Genomic DNA, 23,174 nt, shown 5'->3' on the forward strand with positions numbered 1-23,174 from the left:
GTTTTGTATTTAAGTTCATTTGTATCATTTTTTTTTAAGATTCCACGTGTGAGCAGTATGGTATGATGCTTGTCTTGGTTGGCTCGCTTTGCTGAGTATGGTAATCTCTGGGTCCACTTCGTGCTTCTCAGGCCCTGCCTCAGCTCCCAGAAGAACTGGGCACACAGTGGGTGGCCACCAGGTCTTCGCTGGATGCACGTGAGGAACCAGTGAGTTGGGGATTGGGGTGACCCTAAGCTGATTGCAAACACTCTCCTGGATTTCTGGTGGGGGTAATCAAGGGTCTCTAACCCAAGGTCGTTTTTCAAAGAGTTGATTTATTCCTTTTTTTTTTCTTTAATATTTATTTGGCTTCTCTAGGTCTTAATTGCAGCATGCAGGGTCTTTTAGTTGTGGGATGTGAACTCTTAGTTGTGGCGTGTGGGATCTAGCTCCTGACCGGTTACCGGACAGGGGCTCCCTGCGTTAGGAGCGAGGAGTCTTAGCCATTGGACCACCAGGGATGTCCTAGGTTATTCTTTTGTGTTTGTGACCCGAGGCTCTAAAACGTACCCAGACTACATTTCTCCCCCCTTCTTCTCTGATTCTATGCCCAGCAGTGGTTTCCAGATCATAAGATATTATACAAATTCAAATATAGCAAAGGAGACTAAGCCTTGGGACTCCTGAGTTTCCAGGTGATCATTTGGTTGGTGGCTACACCTTGATTTTTGTGTTGCTTAGGACTGCATCTTGCTGGAGGTTGAATATCGTTCTTGGATTTGTCTCCTAAGTGGCCAAGCCTTGGGTATCTCTAAGGAGTTTCAGGTGAAAAACCACGGAGGTGGCTGTATGCCTTGAGACAGCTGGGTAACCTGCAGGACTGGCGCAGCCTCAGGACCGGGGGCCCAGCCTCCACCTCAAGCTCAGTCGTTCTGTGTCCCTGGTGCTGTGACACCGCATTCACTCAGTGAGTTCCTTGAGCTTTTCAGTTTTAGCAAAAGCCGTGGCCTTCCCGGACTTTTCTTTTATAGACCTAGTACATAACCCTGCTGTACATCTGCTGGGATGTTTTGAAATTGACAGCCCTCCTGCTTTCTCTTTTAAGCAAACCCCGTTCCTGCTGGTGAGCGAGGTGGAGTTAGTGGGCCCGTGGACAGCACGGCAAGTAGCTTTTGAAATGACCCAAATTCCTTTAATTTTGTTGTTTTTAAGGAAAGGTCAAATAATTGGGGAAAAAAAACTTTCGATGAGGAGTTATACTAAGGATTTACAAAAAAGCACACTTTGTTGATAAAATATGAACTGTTTGAAAGATTTATAAGAGTCTAAGATCCTGCATAGCCCTTCAGAATTTGAAGCAGCAGGAAACCACTGTGATATTTTTAAAGCAAGTATTTATAAAAGTAATTGGGTACTCTTGATGTGGAATAAGGAGGAAAAAAATAACGGTAAGGAAGCTATATTGGACTTGACATAAAAGTGAGGTATGTAATTTGGGAGCAGAAGGAAGGGCAAGTGACGCGTACACACAGTACCTGCGGGCCTCTCGCCCTGCAGAGCTGAAGGCAGGACAGAATGGTGCTGGAGGGAGGAGGGCTCTTCAAAGCCCATGAGCAGTGCTCAGGTATTGCAGCTAATGTCTGAAACCCCAGTGTAAAACTCCAAGGCCCTCTAAAACAGATTCCATGCAAACGGGACAGAAAACACATGTTTCTGAGAACATTTTGGTTAAAATTAAAAAATGTGGCAGAGATTGTGCCAATGATTTACTCGAGAATATCCGAACCAGATGCTGCTAGCCCGTAATTCCAAGTAATTTGCCAAAATTATGTATTTACTTTAATCCTAGAGATGAAGTTAAAATATGCATGGTTTTTGTTATTTGTGATGTAGAAGAAAAAAAAAATCTGATATGACTTCAGCTAATACCGGATAGAAGACAAAGAAATGGGCAAGGTATGTCTATTAACTGCTGCTCGAACCCATAGTGGAGTAAAAATGCTGAAAAACAGTTCGTCAAAAAGTGCAAGGCTTTGGGAAGGTAGGCAGACATTTTTGGGTAGGATGTTAATTCTTGAAACAACAACCTTGCATTAAGACAGTGTTTCTACTGGTAACAGTTCTGATTCCCGAGTGGCTCCCACTCACGGACTTACTATATTATGGATGCCAAACATTTGGATGAAAATGGGAAAAAAGTTCACTCATCTCTCTGATTTCTGTTCTCTATAAAACCAGATAATCATATAGTGGAACTAGCTGGTCAGCAGACATTTTTGGGTTCCTATTTAGATATTTAGCATCTATCTGGACAGAGGCAATTTAGTTTAGTAGGTCAACATGCAGGCTCTGAAGTCAGACTAGATGGGTTCAAATTCTACGTTGTCATATATAAGCTACGGGGTAGTTATTTAAGTTCTCTGTGGTTAGTTTTCTCATCTCTAAAATGAGTGTAGTAACAGTATCTACCTTCTAGAGTTGTTCTGAGGGTTAAATCAGTTAGTACTTGGTATAGTACTTAGTATAACACCTGAACACAGAAAAACCCTGAAAAAAATACTGCTCATCTTCATTCTGTATGACCTGGAAGCAGGCTTCCTGTTCCATCTAATTTGTATGTGGCTCTAGACTAGTCCTTCTAGGACGCACATCTGATCCCTGTCAGTCCTTTGGGGTCTTTCCACAGTGCCCCCCAGCCCCTAACCATTCCTACAGGATGAAGCCTGGCTCACTAGCATGGCATGTAAAACTTCCTGCCCAATGGACCTGTACTTGGCACACAGGCTCCAAGAAGTGTTCGGAGGTTTCTGAAATGTGCTACCTGTCCAGGTAAGGGATGAGGGATCCATTTTATGGATGAGTAGTGGTGTGGGCTTCAGTCTGGGATGGAACCCCACTTCTGACTGGGTGCTATTTGGGGTCTGTCTTATTGTGCATAATTTGAGGGGCATTAAAAGCAGAAACATTACTTTGCCAACAAAGGTCCATCTAGTCAAGGCTGTGGTTTTTCCAGTGCTCATGTAGGGATGTGAGAGTTGGACTGTGAAGAAAGCTGAGTGCCAAAGAATTGATGTTTTTGAACTGTGGTGTTGGAGAAGACTCTTGAGAGTCCCTTGGACTGCAAGGAGATCCAACCAGTCCATCCTAAAGGAGATCAGTTCTGGGTGTTCATTGGAAGGACTGATGCTGAAGCTGAAACTCCAGTACTTTGGCCACCTCATGAGAAGAGTTGACTCATTGGAAAAGACCTTGATGCTGAGAGGGATTGGGGGCAGGAGGAGAAGGGGACGACAGAGGGTGAGATGGCTGGATGGCATCACTGACTGGATGGACATGAGTTTGGGTAAACTCCGGGAGTTGGTGATGGACAGGGAGGCCTGGCGTGCTGCAGTCCATGGGGTCGCAAAGACTTGGACACGACTGAGTGACTGAACTGAACTGAGGAACCAGGCAGCACCCTCTGTTTCCAGATTCCTGCTTGGGTTTGGACCGTGTGTGTGATATGGTGCCACCAATGAGTCAGGTCCGAGGAGAGCGGGGTTCTGGTCTTGCCTCTGCCCCTCGTTTGAGGGTGGAGCTGAATGGTTTCCTAGGTCTCTGTGGAAATGGAGGAGGCCTGTTGGGGTAGGGGCGTGGCTTTCCTCCAGAGGGTGGAAAGACACGATCGGGGGGGGAGGAGGAGGGCCTCCCTACTTCCCCCTCCGCCTGGCTCTTGGCACCTGCTCGCCTTTGGGACATATGCCTCCCGCGCCTGGTTCACAGGAGACCCCAGTCCGGTACCCATGGATTGAAGAAATGATTTGTATCGTTAGTGACACTTAGGACAGTCCTTCACTCGTGAACAGTACTCTCTTCCGTTCGGGTCTGATAATCAGCTCCTCCACCCAGGGTCCCTCTGCATTAGCCAGCATGATCCTGCAGTTCACCTTGGGGAATTGACATCTTTTTTCCGGATGTGTCAAAAAATAACCCAAGTGCTCACTAGGCTCCATTCCTGCAATTTGCCTCCTATTTCTTACACTTGTCCCTTTGCTTTGGAAATAATCCGGGAGCTCTCTGGCTTTACAGAAGGGACAAGGGTCTCCCTGGAGGACTGCAGCTTCCCTACAGCTGCCCCTCCCCCAAATCTGTAGAGAGGCTGCTCTTCAGGGCACCTCCCTTATTGACCTGTTTCCTTCCTGATTCTCCTTCTCACATGAAGGTGGAGTATCGTGCAAGCTGTCCCCGGGGAGGGCTCTGCTTTTTGTCTTGAGTTGAGAAGCAGTTGCAAAACTGCTGGCTTCTAGTGCTCGCATTATGCTCTGAGGGTATTGATAGTGTTAGCATTAGGCAAGGAAGATCCCTGCCTGCTAAGAAGTTTCCATCAAGGCTCACTTTTTTGCTCTTTTCCTAGTTTCAAGAAAACTTCAAAAAGTAAGACACCTCCTCCCCGCCCCCCACCACCGCCTTGGGGACAAGAACCGTACCAGCTATCAGACACACTTGAGACTGCAGTCATTGTTCCAGCCAGAAGAGCCCAGCCCAAGAATGTGTGGGTTAACCCGTGCGCCCCGCCAGAAGGAGGGTTTGGGGCGGTGACCTGCCTCTTGGTGTTCGGGCGGCGGGCCACACGGTGCTGTCTGTGCGGTGCAGTACAGTGCTGGTCATTGACACCCTGTGCGTCTGCAGGGAGAGTGGACTAAGCAGGCCTTTTTCTTCTTTAAATCCGAGGAATGTGTGAAAGGCAAGAGTGTCCAGCCAGAAAGGAGTGGCCACTGACTGTGCCTCTGGCACTCCCCCCCGCCCCCACCGGCTCTCCCAGCCCCTCTCCAGCCACAGCCTCGTTTGCTGTCAGTTTGTCAACAACTCGGACTGAGGTGCTCTGTCTTGGGGCTCTGTGGGTGCAGGGCAGACAGAGGAGGCATCTGCTGCTGCTTCAAGCAACGGGTGGACGGTCGACTCTCCCGGGAGGCTTTTTATTTCTGTTGAGGAATTCTGCTGGCAATTAGGCCTGGTTGCCCCTGGGAAAACACAAGTGTGTTGGGGATGGTCTGGTGCTCATATGCACACACATGCACACATCCTTGTCTCTGCGGACGCACACGTGCACCCATACCTCCACATGCACACACTTCCAGGCCCTTGTGCCCCCTCCCCCGCTGCATGCCCCCGCCATTCATGCAGGAGCATGAACACACACTCACACACACATGTGGACACACACTCACTTCGCAGATCCTTTATTAACCAGAAGAACGTAAACATCAAACAACACCCTATTTATAGAAGCAGTAAACCAAGAAACTAGCAGAACCTAGTACGATCCATGCCAACCCCAAAGCTCAAACTTTTCTCTCTACTCTCTTTAACTGGGAATGCTTCATCTGTTTCCTTCCCTCTTTCTCATTCCTCTCTGAGAGGCCGCTGCTTCTTCCCACGCTTTGGCTTTGAAAGATGCCCTTGAGCCTTATTTTCAGCTCTGACCAGGATGAAAGCGCTCACTCTGCCTTTTCTGGGTGTGGTGGCATTTCGTGGCCTCTGGGATCAGGCTGCCTGGGGCTGTAGGGCGACTCTGACACTTCCTAGCTGTGTGAACTGGAACAAGTTGCTCTTTGTGCCTCAGTTTCCTTTTCTGGAAGATGGGGATAGTCATAGCACCACCTTTTGGGGTGTCTTGAGAATGAAACGCTGAGCCCAGTGTCTGGCACATAGATATATCTGATAAATAGTAATGATGATTTGTTTCCTCCTGCCCCTGACTAGTCTTCAGAGGCTCTTGGCTGTCTTGGGCTCTGATGCTCAACTACCTACGTGTTTGTGCTTCGCGGGAACAAATGGTCCTTCTTTTCCACCTGAGCTGGAAGAGAAAGAGCCAGCATGATTAGACACATTTTTTCATGATTCCTTTCTTTAATCCATAGGCTTCTGTGTACCTGACTGTCTCTGTTTTCACCCTTTTGAGCTACAGTTGGGATTATTCCTAATTTGCATCACATGGTTCCTTAGCAACCATCACTAATATAAGATCAGGTACAAAAATACTTTTGGTTAGAATTTCAAACGTCTTAGTTTATTGTAGACCATTGCTTTAAAAATATTTACTTTGAGTCTTTTCCTACATTATTTCAAAAGTAATGCGACTTCATTGTAAACTATTTAGAATGCCCAGATAATCAGTACAAAAATCACCCTTCTGTCAGCATCCTTCCGGTTTTAAACATGTATATATTTGTACCAAACGGGAATTGGTGTACAGATTCTTTTTGCAAACAGCCCCTACCTCCATTTCACAATGTTCATCTGTCCATCATGTTTTTTAATGATTTTTTAAATTAAAAAAATTTTATTGAAGTATAGTGGATTTACAACGTTGTGTCAATTTCTGCCGTAGAGCAGAGTGATTCAGTTATACATACATAGACATTCTTTTTTTTTTAAAATATTCTTTCCCATTATGGTTTATCATAAGATACCAAATATAGTTCCGTGTGTTATACCGTAGGAACTTGTAATTCATTCTATCTATGATAGTTTTCATCTACTAACCCCAAACTCCCACTGCATCCCTCCCCCACTTTAATATGATTTTTTTTTAAAGATAGTATTTTAAATCAGATGAAATGTGGCTTCTCCAAGAGAAGCACAATTCCTGTGTACACGCTCAGTGGAGAGGGGGTGGCTGTGTGCTGGCAGTGAGCTGGATTGGCTGCATCCAGCGCCGGCCCCGCTGTGCACGCCTGTGGGAAGGGCAGGGAGGAGGCAGTTAGAACGTGGGTGGGGAAGGCACCTCCCCCTCCTGACTTTGTTCTTGCAACTGTAGATGGCTTTCAGCCCTGGTGTGAGTAGACGGATGGACAGCCTGCTGCCACTGGCATTTACTGACCCCAGGGCAGTTACGGGGAAATATGGACTTCTTGGGACCTGGCCATGGAGCTGAGGGATGTAGGGCTCGCCTCCCAGGGAAGCAGGCGGTGGTTCACGGAGATGCAGCAGCCAGATTGTCTGCATTCAGGCCCCACTACTGCTGCGTGTATGTTGGGCAGATCTGTCTCTGTGCCTCAGTGTCCTCAGCTATGAAATGAAGATTACTCTTTATGCAGTTATATGGGCTAAGTTAACATGCGCAGACAAAACACTTAGCGTCTGATCTGTAAGTGCAGTGTGAACATTGCTCGCAGGTATTACTGTTGCAGGGTAGTGATTCTTAACCTTGGTTGCACATTTAGGGGGAGCTTAAAATATCACTGGTTGCTCTGTCTAACCCTAATCAGTGGAATTTGAACCTTTGTCAACATAGTGGGCCTCAGGCAGAGAGCTTTTTTTTTTTCTCCCTTGAGTGATTCCAATGTGTAGCCAAGGCTGAGAACCATATAGTGGAGGGGGAGCTGGTGCCCCTCCAGTCTTTGATTGACAGCAGCATTCACTGTTAACTAGGGCAGGTGACAGTACTTGGGATCTGCCTGTGGCTAAGGTAGTCAGACAAGGAGGCTGTTAGACAGGGGTGGCCCTAGTGACCTTGGCACCCTGTATAAGCAAACCTAAGCCTAAGCCAGAGTCAGTGCACTCAAATCTAAGAAAACAAAACTCAAGAATGACCAATTATAAACAGCCAACTAGATTTACTTGAATCTGAGAAAATGAAACACAAGAGCAACTGTCCTGTTGGCCAAATAGATTTGTCCAATTAAGGTAACTGTTTAAGCTATAGCCAATTAAATGATTGCTTTGCTTTGCTTCTGTCTCTTCACCATAAAAGCCTCCACCCTCACGCCTGCCTTCCTTGCTCCTATAAAGCCTTCAAAATTTCACATGTCTCAGTTTACCTTTTCTCACTCTGCAGACATAAGGATTTACCCTGGCAGCTCTAAGCGACCCTGTGTGGTGGTGCTCAAGCCTACCCCCAAGGAACTTGGGAGCAGAGATTCTTGGGTTTGATTTGAACTTGGAGATTCCTGGAGATCCTTATTCAGAGGGTCTGCAGCAGGGCTTAAGAAGCTAGATTTTGAAAAGCGTCCAGGATAAAGGGTGGACTAGCCGTTGCCAGTTGCAGATCCTCTGCTTCTCTGAGCCTCAGTTTCCTTGGCTGTAAAATGGAGATGACAGTACACCTTGCAAGGTTGTTGTGAGGATTAGAGACGCGGGGGCCCCACCTTTCTCCAAACAGCAGACAGGGTGCATGTGGGGACAGTGGTGGCCAGCGGCTGAGCAGGCCCTATACCCATGTCCTCAGGCTGGCAGTGCCCCCAGGCCAAGCCAGATGGGGTGGGATTCACGCTCAGGTGCGGCCAGTGCTTGACTGCCACACCCTCCTTTCCCAGCAAGAGGAGGTGCCTTTTTCTGAGCCCCCAAGGCTCCTGTTTTGGCTCCTGTTTTCCTGTGTGCGGAACGGACTGCTATCATGTTAGATGTGTACGGTTGCTGTAACAACTACCGTGAGCTCAGTGGGTTAAGACAGCACCAGCTTATCATCCAGTATGGGTCTCCCTGGGCTACAGTCAAGGCGTCAGCATGTCTGTGCTCCCTGCGCGTGTTGGTCGCTCAGTCGTGTCCGACTCTGTGTGACCCCATGGACTGCAGCCCACCAGGCTCCTCTATCCATGGGATTCTCCAGGCAAGAATACTGGAGTGTATTGCCATTCCCTTCTCCAGGGGATCTTCCTGACTCAGGGACTGAACCCACGTCTCCAGCGCCTCCTGCATTAGCAGGCAGATTCTTTACCACTGAGCCACCTGTTCCCTACGGAGGCTTTAAAGGTGAATGAGTTGCTTTGCCTCTTGCAGCTTAGTGAGGCTGCCTTTCTCCACCTTTAAAGCCAGCAGGGGCGGTTTGAGTCCTTCCTCTGAGAGCATCCCTCTGACCTGGTCTTCTGACTCCCTCTTCCACGGTAAGGATGCCGGGGACTCCGTTAGGCCCTCCTGGAAATCCAGAATGATCTCCTTCTTTTAAGGTCAGCTGATTATCAGCCTTCATTCCCATTTGCCATGGAAAGTAGCATTTTCATAGGTTCTGGGGATTAGGATGTGGACATCTTTGGGGGCCGTTCTGCTGCCCACCACTTCTATTGTCTTGAACAATTTTTTCTTTTTAGATCATTTGCTGTTAAAAATCTCAGGTGGAGATTAATCTCATTGCCCTATCCAGGTGTAAACTCCTCAGAGACTGAAATTATGCTCCTCCGTGAACTGCCTATGACTTGCATTATAAACCCGGGTTTCTGTTGTCCCTCGGGGTATGGAAGAACTTTCTGTGGGGATGTGAGCAAAGGTAGTTCCAAATGAATCCACTCCAGCGTCCTTTGCTCGGACACATCTGCCTGAGAGCACACCTGTTGTGGAGGCCAGTTCTCCTTTGCTCTTCTTTCCAGATGCTTTTCTCTCACTTTTTCAGAGGAAGTGGCAGCTCTTCCTCACCCTACAGTGCCAAACAGAGATGTTAAAAATACCCATGTCTGTGAAACCCTCATATTTATTTATTTGGCTGCGCCAGAGCTTTGTGGCATGTGAACTCTTCATTGCAGCATGGATCTAGTGGGATCTAGTTCCCTGACTAGGGACTGAACCCAGGCCCCCTGCACTGGGAGCTCTGAGTCTTAGCCCCTGAGCCACCAGGGAAGTCTCTGTGGAACCCTCATATTGATTAAGACTTGTATTTTCAACAAATTGTATTATGTATATTTGACATGTATACACCAATATTTTTAATATATCTATGATGCATTGATCAAATGTATAGACTCCAAAAGAAAGGATTGTAACACTCAGAAATGAAAAAGTAAATTACAATTTCAATGAATGTATGTTTTTCGTGCATAAAATTTTGATAGGATGATTAATAAAAGACTTTATAGCATAAAATTACAAGTACAATAAAATTATGCTAAGAAGAGTAAATATAATTTCAAGGAGGAAAAAGGAAAAATGTAAACTTTTCTGACTCATAAGAGTTTGTTTATGTAGTTTTAAAAATAGCTGATGGTGGGTATCAAATTGCTATGGCATTTAGATTCCATTGGAAACTTTAAAAGAGTGATGTAACAGTTTTATATTTTATAAAATGTCAATATTTACAATACAGTGGGAAGTGCATGGTTTGTACTATTTAAATTTACAATGAAAATGTGCAAGGGCTTATATAGGGCATCAGAATTCTTTTAGGGGTAGTATGCGCTTAAAAGTTTAAAGACCATCTACCCTATGTATGGCACTTTACACATGACGGGTGCTTAAAAATGTTTATATTTGAAGAGGGATTTAAGTAGAGTTTGTAAAACATTAGAAGAAAGAAAAGGGAAAGTGAAGTCGCTCAGTCATGTCTGACTCTTTGCGACCCCATAGACTGCAGCCTACCCAGGTTCCACCGTCCATGGGATTTTCCAGGCATTAGAGAGAGTACAGTTAAAGTGGTCATACGAGTTTAAAATGAGAACGTTTTTATGAATAAGATCCTCTGATGGATGGCTGGGATGTGCACCCTTTGACAGCTAGTGAGCATCTTTGGGATCTTGGTTTCATTTTTCCAGTAGCAACTACTTCTTTCCTTCCCTGCCACTGATTGCTCTGCAGTTCTATTCAGTTCTGACACTAAGTACCTGGAGCTGGCACAGAGCCCACGGGTCAGGATCTGAGTCTCGTAAGACTGCTTCCCCCCTTCAGATGCCAGTTGCAAATAGGGTCCCCAAACTACCTTCACTCCTGTCTGGCCAGCTACAGACGGGGGTTCCCATGGCCCCCAATCCCAGTCAGGTTCCATAATTTGCTAGAATGACTCAAAACTCCAGAAAGCGCTATGCTGAGCAATAACAGTTTTATTATGAAGGATACAACTCAGGAATAGCCAAGCAGAAGAGATGCATAGGATGAAGTTGAGGGGAGAGGGAACTTCTGTGCTTTCTCTGGGGTGCCAGCCTCCTATCACATCCATGAGAGCAGCAACCTGAAACCTCCCCCAGCTTCGTGTTGTTTCATTATATAAGCATGGTTGATTAAATCACGGGCCATTGTTGACTAGGCTCAGTCTCTAGCTTCTCTCCGCTCTCCAGAGATCAGGGCTGTGGGGAGAGCCGGGGGGTGGGGCTGAAATTTCCAACCTGTGGCCCACTCCTGTGGCTGGTTTCTCTGGCATTCTGCTGCCATCCTGAAACTATCCAGTGGGTCTGCCAAAGTTCATGTCATTAGCATAATTTCTGGTACTGTCAAAGGAAGTCATTATGAATAACAAGAGACATTCTCATCACTCAGAAAATTCCAAGGGTTTTAGGAGCTCTGTGCCAGTCACCCAGGACAAAGACCAACTACTGTGTGTGTGTGGTGTGTGTGTGGTATGTGTGTGTGTGTGGTGTGTGTGTGTGTATGTGTATATATATATAACACATGTCATATATATATTTATTTATTATACCACATTGTCATGCTTAGAAATCAGGAATCTTCTTTCTCAGTCTGGGAAGTTTGGGGGTTGGCTTAAGGGAGCAGAAGCAAGTGTAACTTTATGGCCTTTGCCGAGTCTCAGAGGAAAAGCACTTGGGAAGGCTCTTGTTAGAGACTTTAATTGCTCACTTAACTAACCACCCAGCCAGCCCAGCAACTTCACAGGGTGCTACATCCCAGGCTAGGAGCCTAGGAGCCAGGAGGTGGAGGGTGGAGGGGAGGCAGGAGATACAAAGTTGGATTCAGCACAGTTTCTGGCCTGGAGGAGCCTGCAGTCCATGGTGAGCTGCCCATCTTTCTCTGCTGTCCTCTGTGTCCTTTCAGATCATCTCACTAGTAGAAGATGCTACTGGTAGAAGGGGATTGGGCCGTCCACACCGCCTGCCATTGGGAGCAGGGTCCCAGTGCGGCAGCTGCTTTTCTCCCCGCCCCATTGCCTCGCACATCCCCCTGGGTGACCCCTGCAACCTCCTCACCTATGCTCCAGTCTGCCTTAGTCTGTTCATTCCTCCTTAGCAGGTTTGAGTCCATTTTTAGGGGTGATGAGTGGATGGAAAAATGTCACTAATCATTTATGACAGATGTTGCCACAGCTTAATTAAGACCAGACAGTTTCAGCTCAGGAACTTCATAGATGATGTGGGAAGAATGTTGGATCACAGAGCAAGGATTCAGGGTCTCTGGCAAACTCCTGTTATCAGTCTGTCTCACCTTTCTGCAAAGAGGTTAACTCTACAGTGCGGGAGATGCAAAATGTGTGAGATGTAGTTTCCATCCTCATGGAGGTTTTAATTAAAAATTTAGAAGTTTGTGTGTGAAAAGAAAGAAGGCATAAAACTGTATTTAGCACCAACACCTCCTCAGAGAGAGAGAAACTGGATTGTGGAGTCTGTCCCTGGCTGCTTGGGTTCTGCCTCCTCTCTCTGCTAAGGGAGGCTGTGTGTCTGTTTGCTGGATCAGTGGTGAAGGAGTCAAGAACCTTAGGCTAGGTTTTGGGAAGAGATTTTGATGGGGAATTAGTCAAGACTGGGCAAGAGGAAGCTGTGGGTTAAAAGAGATAAGAGATATGAAGGAGAGCAATGGCGAAAGAGGGTTTGATTAAGTGTTGGTATAGATTATGAATTAGATCCCCTGTGAGGTTCTGGAAGAGATGCCAGCAAAGACTGGAATTCTCATTATTTTTGATCTCTAAACTGCGCTTCCTAAAATGGACTATCAGACAGACACTGGACCACATGATACTCTGGTTTGTATTTGAGTTAAATGCATTTTTTAATTAAAGGAATTAATGCATCTCGTGGTATAAATGATAAAATAGGATGTATTTGTTATTACCAAGACTCCAGTAAAAATAGTAACTCCCAGTTCAAACAGGCCAGCTATGCTTTTGAAAATACCTTCAGGGTGCAAGGTAAATTTAATCATGCTATTCTTATGCTTAACACTCTTCAAGGGATCCCCCTTTCACATGATGTGAAATCCCATCTCCTTACTGTGACTTCAGGCTAGGCCTCTGCCCATCCCTCCCAGGATACCTCAGGCCATCCTCACCCTTCTCTTGGCCCTGCTAACCTTCTTTCAGTTTCTAGAGGACTGCAAGCTCAGCAGCTTTGGGGGCCTTTGCATAGATTGGGTGCTGAGTCAGCAATGCCGTTCTCCTCGTCCCTGTGCACGGTATGGGGATACCGTACTCTGCTCTACTCTGCAAGATACGTTCCTCTTCATCCTTCAAGTCTTGACTAAATGTCACCTCCTCAGAGAACCTTCTCTGACTCCCCCCACCTTTGATCTAAATTAAGTTATCCTATTTCTGTTTCCTATAGTTGAATGGTGACTCCCAAGTTCTGGGTTCCGCAACCCCTTAGAACCTGTGAATGTGACCTTATTTTGAAAAATGGTCTTTGCAGATGTCTGTCATTAAATGAAGGATCTCAAAATGACATCATCCTGGATTGCCTGGGTGAGCTCTGAATCCAACAACAAACGTCCTTTAAGAGATACACAGAAAAGAAACACGTGAGGAGAAGAGGAGATGGCCGCGAGAAGATGGAGGGAGAGATTGGAATGACGCAGCCATGCACCAGAGAGCACGTGGGGCCATCAGGAGATGAAAGAGGCAAGGATGACTCTACCCTAGAGCTTTTGGAGGGAGCGTGGCCCTGTCCACACCTTGATTTTGGACTCCCCCAGAACTATGGGAGAATACATTTTTGTTGTGTTCAGCCACCCGGTGTGTGGTACTTTGTTACAGCAGCCACAGGGAACTCATACACACAGCATTCTGTTCTTTTCCATCATGTTGCTTACGACCAGTTGCTTTCACATCGTGAACCTGGTGATCTAGTTATTACATACTTCCAGCTCCTCCTCAGTATCACTTGTCGCTGTCACATTTGGATCTTTTCCATTTCCTGCTCTATCTGCAGTGCCGGGCGTAGTAGCTGACCCACAGCAGATGCTGAATAGATATTTCTCGAATGAATGAAAAGAAATAACATGACCCCTTTTTTACAGTTGGTAAAGAAGGTACCACCTTCTGGAGAGCCTTGGACTTGTTGAGGTTGGAAAGCGTGCTTCTCAAGTGCTTGCATCACCTGGAGATGTCAGATGATAAAGAGCTACTGTTCTTTGTAAGGGTTGTAACCATTTCCTCTCAAGTTGAGCCCATGCTCATAATTCTCCTTGCTGATCCTTTCTTTATGGAAAGGGAAGACACTTAGCTTCCTTGTGGTCTTTGAATGACCCCAGACACCAATGGGGCCAGAGGCAGCCTAACTTGGAGCCTGATGCAGAAGGCTTGGGCACATCAGGTTTCAGCAGGGTTCGGTGCCAAAGAAAACACATTCTTTAAAGAGAAGGGTAATTGCTGAAGGCTTTGTCTAATGTTAAGGCAGAGGGGATGAACCATTTGAACTGGTTTAGTATTCATGATAATATATGGTTTAGGACTCAATAAAAGGGTATAATTCTATTCAGGGATTCCACTGAGCTCATAAACCACGGGAGTGTGGCTCGTCAGCAGAATGTAGAGATTGGGTTACCACGGAGCTTGTCAACAGGGACCACTCAGGGCTGTTGATCACTCTTGAGAAAGAATTATCATGGGGCTCCTCTGGACTGCATGCCTAGAAAGATTTGTGCCCAGATAATTCCGTTAAATTGTGTGTCTGTGGTCCCAAAGTATACCAAGGATCACAGTGGAACAAACAGTTTCATTGCATGGTAAATAATGAAATTTACATACAAAGAAGTTTGTCCCAAAAGATGCCATAAATAAGTAAGTGCGTGTTCCCTAGAACTCTGGATGAAACAGTCTTTACCTTTACTTGAGAGTTATGACTGTAAAAGTGAGAGTGGTATATAGTGTGGGACAATAGGGAATAGTGGGGACTGTGGTCAGTTAGAAAGTGAATGTCTTTCTTAGACCCAGGGTTTGCCAAACAAAACAGGTCTGCAGGATAGTGTGAGATCTTGGTTTACATACTTATCTTTCTGCTAGACTAGGGCTTCACAAACTATAGCCCTTGGGTGAAATATGGCCCACTGCTTTTATCAATAAAGTTTTATTGGAGCACAGTCCATTTGTTTGCATACTATATGTGGTTGCTTTTGAGCTTCACTGGAAAAGCTGAGTAGTTGCATGAGAACAAATGACCTTCAGAGATGGAAATATTTATCATCTGACCTTTTACAGAAAAAGTTTGCCAACTCTTGCGCTGGACTGTGAGCTTCTAGAGGGCGACTTGGCACATACTCTAACCCCAATAATGTAAACTTGTTTACTCTGAGGAGGAGATTTTATATTATCTATGGCAGGTGCTGTGTGCTGTTTCCCAGCAGCAGCTTCCCTCTTCTTCCCTGCTAATGGGGTAGCCTTGGGCTTTAAGAGTAGGGTATGGGCTTCTCCCCTGTCCCAGAGGGTGAATTTTGGTTAGTTCAAGCCAATTATGGTTATTCCACTCCTCCTACTAATTCTGTGCTTTAGGCATAGGTTTGTGATGGGATTGTGGCCACTGAGATGCAGGAAGTGTAGATTTCTCCAAAGACTGAACTCTACTGGGGGTTCCTGAGAAGGGAAATCCTAAGGGATGGTTTCACATCCTTCAAAAAGGACCCATGGAGGAATTCCCTGGTGGTCCAGTGGTTAGGATGCTGTGTGTTCACTGTTGAGGGCATGGGTTTGATCCCTGGTTGGAGAATTAAGATCCTGAAAGCAGAGTCAAAACCACCCCCCCTAAAAAACCCAACAACAAAAAACCAGAGCAAAAGGGACCCAAGGAGTGCTGTTTTTACTTTTCTGCCTCTGGACACTGTGGAGGGAGGCTGTGGCACTTGGATCAAGTGGAACATCTGGGGACAAGCCCAAGGGCAAAAGCCAAAGTTGAGGACTGCAGAGTGAAAAAATACAGAGCCTAGGTTTTCAGTGATCGAAAACCAGATTAATCAGCCCAGGATCTATCTTACTCTTTTTGGTGGTTAAATGTCCTTATTGCTTATTCACTTTTAATTGGATTAAGAAGCTTGCACCCGAAAAATATTATATTGTTGTATCTGCCTATTCTTTATTTTGGAGCTATAATATTTATGCTTGTTTACTAGGAAGGCCTCCTATAGATTTTATAAAAATGTTCTAATATTATTTCTCATTTAGAACTTTATTAAGAGTTAATTTTTTTATGTGGTATGAAATAAGGGTCTAACTTTGTTTTTCTTCCAGATGGAGAAATAATTTTTTGAGTGTATGATGGTGAATGAAATCCAATATACTCATAGAATTTTCATAAAGATAATATTATATTTTCTACATTGAAAACTAATATGACAAGATTGTTTTCTTAAAAATGTCTTAGAAAAGGGCTAACTTAACTGATGATTTTTAAGTGTGGTATTAATGTAACCAGAATGTTCTCTGATTTCCAAGAAGGAACTTAAAATAGCGTGCAGATCTTTGCCAGAGGTTATCAATTTCAGACAGACCATATCATGTCAGAGAAACACCCATCCTGTTAAATTTATCCAATCTGGCCCATCCCAAGGAAAGATATTGGGTTATTTCCTAGTGCTGATTTAGAAAGTTGAAGAAAAAAGTCAGTGAAAATTTATCAGTATCTTGCATTAATGTAAAGGAAAGTGATTTTGAACTGCAGAAAATCCTCGAAGCTAATTATACTGGGAAACAACCTTTCAGGTAAATCTGCTTAAAATAGGGGTTAATATTTCTTATTGAGTCTAAAACAAACAAAGCCCTTTGATATATGCTTTGTTAATTAAAAAATACCTTCAATAAATTGAACTGATAACTTACTAGGAGAAGATATTTGCAATACATACAACTAGAGATTAGTATCAACATTATAAAAGGAATACCTACAAGTCAATAAGAAAAGAAACTGGAAACATGGCAAAGATATGAACATATGTTTCTCAGAAGAGGAAGCACAAAAAGTCAGTAAGTTTATTAATTCTTGTTTGTCTTATTTGTGTCAGGGTCAAAATCTCAATGAAATTCCTCTTCACACCCATTTAATTAGGAAAAATGAACCATATACTTAACCATATTTAGTTTTTAATTGTAACTGTGCACTAATTGGTGGAATGTGCAAAGTACAAGTCAGATGTTTATCTTTTTGGTGTAATTAAAAAAGATTCAACTCATACGATGCATTACTGGATACCCAGAATCTTATTGCAAAAAGGATCAATGTTGACAAAAAAAATTGAGGACATCAAATTTTCTGTTTAAATCATTCTTTTTGAAACTCTTATTTTTGCATCATCCCTGCAGACTTTTCCTGTTCAGTTACAAGCTGTTTTACTTTGGCCATATCCTCCCTTGCCAATAATCTTACGTTTGGCTTGAGCAGCTCTCCATCATCACTCATCTGTAATTCATGACTTCTTGCATCTTTGGGGTGACTGTCAGTGTCAGTTTGCAATCTGTTTGCACTGAAATGACGGGGCATTGGAGTGCCTTTGTAGTTCCCTTGGATGTTGACAAAAGATTTCATTTAGAATTGAGATTGGAGTGATGGGAGCATGTCTGCAGGTGGAGTGGCTTCCAGCTGCTTTTGTCTCTCTAGCAATCATTTCCACCTATTGGACATAGGATTCTAATTTTCTTGCAGAGCCTTACCCCTCCCATCTCTTAGTCCATGTGATTTGACTGAGGCTGCTCCAACCTCTGTCTCCGGAGGTGGGCATGATCCCAGGACTGGCCACTGAGAACACTTGCATTTCTGTGGCCACAAAGGTTGGTTCAGGGTGAGCATGTGACTGAAATGAGGCCAATGAAATTTCATTCTATGACTTCTGACGGAGCCCTTGGAAAAGAGGGTGTCTCTTTCTCCCAGAGTTGCTGAGCTGCTGAAATGTAAGCCTGGACATGCTGTGGTCATCTTTGCTGCCACTTGGGAAAAGCAGAGCTGAGAACAGAGCCAGCAAAAGGGCAACAGTATGCTGTCATGGAGGGGGAGATAGTTTCTTCTTGACATTTTTCAAGAACCTGGAAAGGTTTTTATTTTCTAGTGTTCTTATAAATTGTGTGAGTTGGGCTTCTTTCACTTGCCCTCCAGTGAGGCTGGTGGACAAATATGATATCAGAATTGGGATTGGATTCTTAGCCTTAGTTCATTCTCTACTTGGGTGCTTTTGCCACAGTCACTTATTCAGTTTACCTTGCCTCTGGATTTGTGGTCTAGTGAGAGGTAATGTTATCACATGTGGAAGAATGTGATAGAATAGAATTTGCCCTCTATGTTGATGGAATCTTGTTCACATCAGCCAAGCTAGATATCTAGGAAAACATTTGTTCTGTAGAAGAATGGACCAAACTTCCCTCCCCATCAGTAGCCTTGTATAATACCTTCAAAAAGAAACTTCATAGCAGAAGGTGATTGGGAACTAGAAGTGGTATGGAAAAGTGTAGGTGTTTGTAGAGTGTGAGGGGAGGAACTACTCCATGGATCCCACACCAGCTCATATGCAGCTCAGTAAGAAGCAAAGAAATTCATTTGGCCTTTCTTTCTCTTTTTCCTGTTTTACCAAATTCTGTGCCACTGAACATGACCAGAAATGACAGAAGAACACTGACATATTAGTCATAGGTTTGGGGGAGAAAATAAGCAATTTGATAAAACACTTGTCAAGTTCTTCCATCCTCCAGAGTGCTGAGGGGTAAAGCAGATGAAACTCGGGTATATGTATCAGACAGGTTAGGCTAGGCTTTGCTGCAATAATGAACAGTTTCTAAATCCTTGTGGCTTTTAACAACAAAAGTTGATTTCTTGTTCATTGTTGGGTTGGCAAGGGCTCCTAAGCAGAGAGAACAGCTACCATCTTCGTTATGGTCAGTCACCATCCCAGATGGGAAGTAGAAATTAAATGACTCATCACTTTCACTCACAACTCATGCCCCACCTGACCATAGGGGACCAGATTGTACAATCTTACCATATGTTGGAGGGGTAAAACTGGAAGTACTTGGGGTAACAGCACTGTTGATGTCCATGGTAGCTAAGTTCCAGCCTTGTGTTTGATGGATGGGGGAATAAAATGTAGAGGGAGAATAAACAGGACTCCAGTCTGAGGGAGGTGGAAAGAAAGACAGGGGTGAGAGGATGCTGGGGTGGAATGAGCAAGCCTAAATGTCCCATGCGTGAATGATTCGGTCTTCTGAAACTTGCATTGCCATTTGTTGCTTAAAAATACAGAATTTCAGATCTCACCCCAGACTGGACAGAGTTAGAATCTGCATTTTAACAAGATCCCCAGCTGATTTATATGCATTAAAGTCTTCTCTCATAGCTCAGTTGGTAAAGAATCCACCTGGAATGCGGGAGACCCCAGTTCAATTCCTGGATCGGGAAGATCCCCTGGAAAAGGGATAAGCTACCCACTCCAGGAGCACAGGGACACCTTCTCTATTAAGACCCCCCGATGGCTATTATCCCATGAGTCTTGTTGACTAAGTTGCTCCCCTGCCCCACCCAATAACCTGTGCAGTCAAGTGCCCTTCACGAGCAAAACTCACTTTAGTGTACATGTTCATTTAAATGCTGTAAATGCCAACCTGGATGACAGACAGGCTGGACCAAAAGATACCTCATTTTCAAAGGAGGTATCTTTTTTTATGTTAGCATAAAACAAACTCTTAAAGTCACTCTCACAGTAGTGTCCACACATGACGAGCTAGCCCTGGATTGGGGGAGAGGGGTTCCCACTTTCCTGCCCCAAATCTAAGTAGGATTTTGTGTGTTTAGGAAGAATGCATGATGGCTTCCTCCTAATCATCACAATTCTTCTGGTTCCACTTTGCATGTTACTTTAAAATTTTAGCTGTGTGTGTGTGTGTGTCCCCACGGACCCAGAGGCTGAAGGTCATTTATTTCCTGCTTTCTGACAATGGTGTTAGAGCCACGTGAAGTTAACTCACACATCCTACTTTTGTTTCTCGAAGTATAATAAGCAAGATGTTGTGCCGGGGCTTTTTGTACGCAGAAATCTGAGTTTGTTGTCCAATTCTATCTCTCTGCGCTGTGTGCATGGTACTGCTCAAAGCCTTGTTTCTGAGCTATAAAATAGGAGTACAAACTCCAAATTCTAAGGGCTGGTGTGAAGATTAAACAGTTAAACAGCATGATGCAGGGAAAGTACCTATCTCCATGTTCAATTGATATTGCTCAGTAAATTGTAATTATTGTGACACTTTTTTCTTAAATTCAGTGTGTTGATCTCATATTAGACTTTTGACTTAAGAGATATGACATCTTATGAGATTTCCACCCTGGATTCCTAGGCACAGTACTTTCTTACTGTGTGTCCCCTGCCCTCCACCATCCTTGTGGGATGGGCTTTGTTAACTGAGTACTTAGCACCTACTTTTCCTTTCTCCAGCCCAACAGAGCCTGGCTTTCTGGTTTCCACTCCTCCTCTGAGGCCCTTGGGTCCCACAGAATCTGAGTCCATCCTCGCCTCAAGGCCCTGACTGGCCTGAGGGTGATTGTCAATAACTGATTCAGGGATTTGAATTTGATCCAATGATCACATGATGTTGCCCCAGCAGCTGTTATTAGGTTGGGGTGGGTGCGTGGCCCAGGATGGGAAGAGGCACAGTCTTCTTTCTCTCCCTGGATATGGAGAGTAAGCAAGTCTGTCATTTGCCCCCATGAAGTTCAGAGTCAATGTGTGGCGGAAGGCTGAGCCCAGAGAGCCCGAGGAGTTCAGATAGAGCCCTGATCATACCATACCTGCAGCCTATACCATCTCTTGACTCCCTGTTATAAGAGATATTAGTGTGTCTTTTGATTGTTCAAATAAGTTTGTGTCAGGGTCAAGCTAGAGATTCTTTGTGGAAGAATTTTCTCCTCTAGGTAACTGGGCATATGCTGTGTAAAAACACTTTTTCCTTTGTTCCCAAGCTTACAGAGCATCCTTTAAGTCAAGGCAGATCTGACAAGTTCAAGGCTAGGTGACTTTAAGGAAAAAAAATTAGTCTAAGGATCATGCTTCTGCTTCATGGAGGTAAAAAGTCCATTGAAGTTAAGGTATGAATCATAGAGCTTCAGTGGAAAGTGAAATAAGACACGAATTTACCTGTATCTACCAGAAACTCCAAGCCCTCCTATGTATGACTGATAACCCTGCGAGAAGCAGCATGGCTCTGAGAGGCAGCATGGCATGGTAGGAAGAATCATTTAGAATCTAGACTCTGATCTGGGTCTGGATCCCGACTCCCCTACTGGCTAGCTGTCTACCTTTGGACAAGTCACTCAGTCTCTGATTTATTGTTGATTTGACTGCTTCCAAAAGTCTCCTATGTGCTGAGCACTGTTCTAGGTTCTTTTCATAGATTAGCTCACTTTATCTTTGTGCCCATAACGTAGGTATGTTTTGCTAATGGGGATATGGACTCAGAGAAATGAATAACTCAAAATCATAGAGCAGAAAATGATGATACTGAGTTTTGGAGCCAGATAATGGAATGCTACAGACATCTGGTCGACCCAAACCACCATATCGTACTGCCTCCAAGTTTCGAAGGAACAGGAGGGACTGGTTACATGCAGGCAGGAAGATGAAGCTAGTGACAGGGAAGCTCTAACACCCATAGCTCCTTTCTTCTCTTACTTTTAACTCACTTCTACAGACATCCCGAAGGCTACGAAGACTGGTTTTTTGCTTTGTTTTACAGCATGAAACATTTGCTAGGGGCCTCCTGAGTCAAGTCTGTTAGGGATGCAGGAAGGGTTAGGAGCCGAGCTTCCTTACAGTTGCGTTTCCCTAATTCCACTAACACCGCTAAGTAAGACCTACATGCACTTGACAATGGAGAACTCCCCTGAGAGTCTCCCGAGAGACTGAGACCAAGCTCTTTCTTCAGAGGCTCTGGCTTCCCACGCACTTCAGGTGCCTGGTCATTTCCAACCATAGTCTTGCCCTCTGGCCCCAAGCTGACCATTACCTGCCAGCCCCACACTGCAGACCAGCAGAGTAAGTCCCATACCTGCCAGGAAACAGCCAAGCCATCCCCTGCAACTGGAAACAAGACCTAGAAATGCAGTCTCGAACCCCACATCTTCATCCAGTATGTGAGATGGGTGATAGAGGGTCTGCCCACCTCACACTGTGTAAGGGCAAGGAGGTCATATATGTGACGACACTTTGTAGATGGTAAAGTGTTCTGCAGATGTGATGGCCACACGATTAGTGGCAATGTGACCATTTTGTGCTCCTTCTCATTTTGATGTGCCATGATAAATGGCAACAGAAAGGCCACCAGATCAGTGTGAGATGGCAGATAACGATGGCAAAGGTACCGACACTGGGGTCCCCACAGCATCCGGCTTCAGACACTTACTAGCTGTGTGATGTTGGGACATTCCTTGTGCACTAAGGCTCAGCTTCTTCTTGTGTAAACGGGGAGGCAGTACCCACGTATGGTTGTGATAATCCATTTGGATTTTAAGTGCTGTTAGGAACATCTGCTTTGCCTGACCCATCATTGATCACCCCCTTGTTCTGGAAGCAGCACCGTGATTTCCTTCGCTGGCATCCCTACTTCACAGCACCTTAATGTGGCTGGCCTTCCCTCTCTGGTCTGCACCAGAACCCGAGCCATGCCATAGCCTCTCTGCTGGGAACCTGCCTGACATGAAGGCAGGACACACTTGGAGCTGATGAGGCTGTGGTTTGGTCTTGCTGTCGAGAACCCTGGAGCTGCTCTGATCTCTGTTGGAAAGCCTACTTCATCTGCTTTCCCTCCAGCTCTGTGAGCTCCTCTGGAGCCTTCTGTTACTACCCATCTTTGGCCAGAGTGGATGTCTTTGCTAACCTGAGCATTCTGATTGAACCAAAAGCTTAGCACAGGGTTTACCAGGCTCACATGACACGTGTAACAGACAATAGCTCTAGATTCCGTGACTGAATCACACGTCCATGGGATGCTGGGGCCTGCTTATTCCATGCTAGCGCCTCCCACCCTCACCTTTCTTTCTTCCTTTTCATGATTGATTCCATTTTAATTCCTCCCCTAAATGTTATTCTTCCTCCATCAAAGTCTAAGGCCCATAACTTACCTATTATGGGTCACATGAGTGCTGCTTACCACATATTTCCAGTTCCACCTCTTACAACACATGGCAGGATTGTATTTTCTGGTCCCCTTATGACTGGACAGGGCCTGGTTCTGGCAAATGAGTTGTGGGTGGAACTGATTTGTGCATTTAACTGCCAGTACCTGATGCCCCAGAGTTTTTATGCCCTCTTGAATGCTGTCTGACCATATTTGA

At 45.0% G+C, this 23,174-nt stretch overlaps 2 long non-coding RNA genes across 3 annotated transcripts in view; both read left to right on the plus strand.

The window, feature by feature from the left end:
- LOC102191373 overlaps nucleotides 1-23,174 on the plus strand; it is a 63,641-nt gene that overhangs the window by 17,411 nt on the left and 23,056 nt on the right. The window lies entirely within an intron of this gene.
- Nucleotides 1,149-13,605, plus strand: LOC106501764. Of its 2 annotated transcripts, XR_001296952.2 has the most exons (4): nucleotides 1,149-1,938; nucleotides 2,698-2,811; nucleotides 4,376-4,513; nucleotides 13,296-13,605. It is a non-coding gene; the product is annotated as an uncharacterized LOC106501764 (long non-coding RNA). The 2 variants fall into 2 exon arrangements; XR_001296951.2 differs by lacking the exon at nucleotides 1,149-1,938 and having other exon boundaries at nucleotides 2,530-2,811.

The sequence above is a fragment of the Capra hircus genome, chromosome 20 (assembly GCF_001704415.2).
Source record: "Capra hircus breed San Clemente chromosome 20, ASM170441v1, whole genome shotgun sequence".
Lineage (NCBI taxonomy): Eukaryota > Metazoa > Chordata > Mammalia > Artiodactyla > Bovidae > Capra > Capra hircus.